This window comes from Sciurus carolinensis, chromosome 6 (genome assembly GCF_902686445.1).
Source record: "Sciurus carolinensis chromosome 6, mSciCar1.2, whole genome shotgun sequence".
In the NCBI taxonomy this organism is placed as follows: domain Eukaryota; kingdom Metazoa; phylum Chordata; class Mammalia; order Rodentia; family Sciuridae; genus Sciurus; species Sciurus carolinensis.
Genome location: NC_062218.1, coordinates 3,474,263 through 3,477,896, shown reverse-complemented (window position 1 = coordinate 3,477,896; position 3,634 = coordinate 3,474,263). Strand labels below are relative to the sequence as shown.

The 3,634-nt window shown below is 49.8% G+C and overlaps 1 pseudogene; it reads left to right on the top strand.

Moving 5' to 3' along the window:
• Window positions 1-1,545: 1,545 nt before the first annotated feature.
• On the top strand, window positions 1,546-2,315 carry LOC124987507 (proteasome subunit beta type-5-like; annotated as a pseudogene).
• The last annotated feature ends 1,319 nt before the right edge of the window (window positions 2,316-3,634 follow it).

Sequence of the window (3,634 nt, the reverse complement as noted above, 5' to 3'; positions counted from 1 at the left end):
AGAACAATGAGGCGCTTTGTTTTCTACATGGAGAAAAAAACATCCTGGGAGAATGCAGAAGAGAGAGTGGAACACAAGAAAAGTTCTGTCCCATTCCAAAGTGAAATATTCTGGGCACAGATAGCCAGTGTTTCAATTCCAGTCTCCCTCCAGCATGTCTGGGGAGGAGGCCTGGGTGTCAACCAGGAGGACCTCGGCACCTGCTGCACAGAGCAGAAGAGCTGGTCCAGTCTCTCCAGAGGGCCCTCAGCAAGGTCGCGTTTACCGCCCGGTGGTCACAAGGCCAGGGTCATTAGTCTTCACTGTGACACTGCTGCCAGGAAGGGCAGAGCTCTGTGACCACGCAGGGAGCACCTGCAGAGGCCGGGGGTGAACCCATCCACCTCTTAGGCCCCCTGACTTGCACCAAGTCCCAAGAGTCAGGCCAGGAAATCCAGAAAGTGGGGCAGGGGGCCACAGTGAGGGGTGCGAGGAGTTACCTGTGCTGTGGGCTGGACCTGGATTGGAAATCTCTGTTCCACTGAACCACCATCTTTAAGCAAAAGTTGCATTTAACAAAATAATTCAATTGAGCCTATATGACACTTTGTCTAAGAAATGTAGCAGAGAAGCAAGGATTAGAAGAGGTGAACAGAACGAGAAGAGTTTTTTATTGCTATCTTTACATTTTGTTGTTGCTGTTGCTCTATCAGAGTTCATTTCAACTCTTCAACCCCAAGTTGAAGATCCACTAGCCAGTGGATGATGCATGGACTGAGATGATGCATGGATGGCTATTCTTTCCCCTGCCATCTTTCCCGTATGATGCGAGAGATAGACACTCTGGTACAATACAATTCAATAAAAGTCCTAAAAGTGTGCTTCTCAATACAGTTGCTGAATTTCAATTTCTAAAACTGGAGGCAATTCAAATTTTAAACTTGATGTTTCTAAGCAAAAAATTCAAAGTATATTTTTAGATCAAGGGATTTCTGAAGTATGTAATTTGAAAGAGAGAGCTTGGTCCTTAGAAATAGAGGGAAGGAACAGGAGCTTGGAGAGAGCAAGAGGCGGATGATGGTCCCATCCATTCTTTGATTTCCTCTTGGGTTTAGAGATTTGGGAATGAAGCATGTGGTTCTGTAAGGCTGGGTACATACAACAGACACCAAGGCAAGCACTGGTCAGTGTGAGTAGTGATGCCAGTGTGCCTAGATGCCAGGAGACTCCAGCCCTGGTTCCCCTGCAATGACTTCAGGAGCAACCCCACCAGCAAGGCTGGGCGAATCTGCCCTGGGTGTCAGGAGCACCCCAGACACGCCACACACATCCCGTCTCTTGCCTACATCCATGTGAGGCCACTACCCCCTTGCTGCCCTTTGCAGGCCAGGAGCCCAGGCGTGCAGAGACAGAGGTCTTGCGCAGGCAGGTGTGGAGACAGAACCCGGACACATGTGACGGGCTCCAGGATTTGGATTCTTTGTAACGGTTACATCCTGAACTTCAGACAGTCTTGAATTTGTTTTTAAAAATTAAAATTTTTAAAAAATATTTTTAGGGAATCAGCACAGGTTTTTCGGACTTGGGGGTAGTGCAGATCTTCTGGACCTGGGACCAGGGAGTTCCAGTGATAGGCTGAGCCTAGCTCGCCCAGCTGGGGTGCCCCAGAAGAGCCTCGATTTGAAATGCTTCATGGAACCACCACTCTGGCCTTCAAGTTTTGACATGGAGTCATTGTTGCTGCTTACTCCCGGGCCACAGCGGGTGCCTACATTGCCTCCCATACAGTGAAGAAGGTGAGAGAGATCAACCCCTACCTTCTGGGAACCATGAAGGTAGGGGTTGATCTCCTACCTTCCGCTGGGGTGCAGTGGATTGCAGCTTCTGGGAGCGTCTGTTGGCTCGGCAGTGTCAGATCTATGAGCTTCGAAATAAGGAACGCGTCTCCGTAGCCGCTGCATCCAAGCTGCTTGCCAACATGGTGTGTCAGTACAAAGGCATGGGGCTGTCCATGGGCACCATGGTCTGTGGCTGGGGTAAGGGAGGCCCTGGCCTCTGCTATGGACAGTGAAGGGAATCGGATCTCTGGGGCCACCTCCTCTGTGGGTTCTGGCTCAGTGTGTGCTTATGGGGTCATGGATCGAGGCTACTCCTATAACCTGGGCGTGGAGCAGGCCTATGATCTGGCCCATTGAGCCATCTACCAAGCCACCTACAGAGATGCCTACTCAGGAGGTGCTGTCGACCTCTACCACGTGTGGGAGGATGGTTGGATCCACGTCTCCAGTGACAATGTAGCTGACCTACATGACAAGTATAGTGGATCTACCCACTGAAGGAGGGTGGATGTGGCTGCTTGCATTTCTTGGGGTGATTGTAATGACACAGCACCCCATCTTATAGTGGAGGAGTCCTCAGTTGTGTCAATACTTTTTTTGAAGCTCTGGAACATTGACCTCTATGTGTTACCAAATGTTAATGAGCTGCAACAGAGGTGACTACTTGTTTTACTTTTTTGGATGTTAACATTACACTACTCACTACTCTGAAAAAATAGATATATTTTCAGTTGTAGATGGACTCGATGCCTTTATTTATTTATGTGGTGCTGAGGATGGAACCCAGTGCCTCACAGGTGCCTCACATGTGCTAAGCAAGCACTCTACCTCTGAGCCACAATCCCAAACCCACAAATTAAACTTTAAATAACTAATCTATTGTAACTGAAAACAAAATAATTTTTCAGTGTTACTATAGTTTTGTTTTTATTGCTTTTAATTTTACTACATTTATTCTTATTTGATTTTTAAAAATCACTTACTATTCTGCTTTTGCCCGGCTTTAGAAGCATTGGGCGTAGTAACTCTCCTATCACCACTACAAGACCTTTCTGAAGTACCAGATCCCCAGCAGCCTGGCATGGGGGTGATAGTGGAAGAGAGCCAGGCTCTGCGCTTCGGACGTGCGAGTGAAGCTGTAGACTGGCCACCACGATGGCCCCAAGGTCAGCCTGCGTTTAGTCTATGGATGAGAAAACAAGGGAGGGGCTCAGGGTCAAGAAGGTGTCTAGAGAGTGCCCACAAAACCCAGGAACCGACCGTCTGCACCGGTCTCTGTGCTGTCCCTCCACTGTCCACACCCCAGGTCTCCCCAGGTGCTGGACAGGGAATCGGGGTGGAGTCCAGGTAACTCCAGCTGCCCTCACCACCGTGCTGTGAGAAGAGTCTGGACACACTGTCAGTCAGAGGGAAGTGCACTTTCAGATGGAGGACGAGAATCCCTTACTCCGTCCCTGAGCAGAGAGGAGCAGTGGAAGGAGGAGAGGCAGAGGGGAGAGAGGAGCAGGAGGCAGGGAGCTGCAGACTCCCTGGACACATGCTGGCTGCACACGCTGCTCTGGGCACTGGCTTGCTGTCAGGAGCCTGGACGGTGACAATGGCCCACTGTTGTCCTCTCTCCCCTTCCCTCGGTCCAGCATTGATGATCCGGGAGCCTGAGGGGACACTCTTTCCCACCCCAAAAACAACATTCAGGTTTCTTTCCGCGAATGTTTTCATGGACGGGTTTGAAGTGCCTTTGTCTAAGGAGTAGAAAGGACGACATTGTGTACACACACAACAATCGCTCATTGTTTTCCAGGCTGAATCCTGAGTCC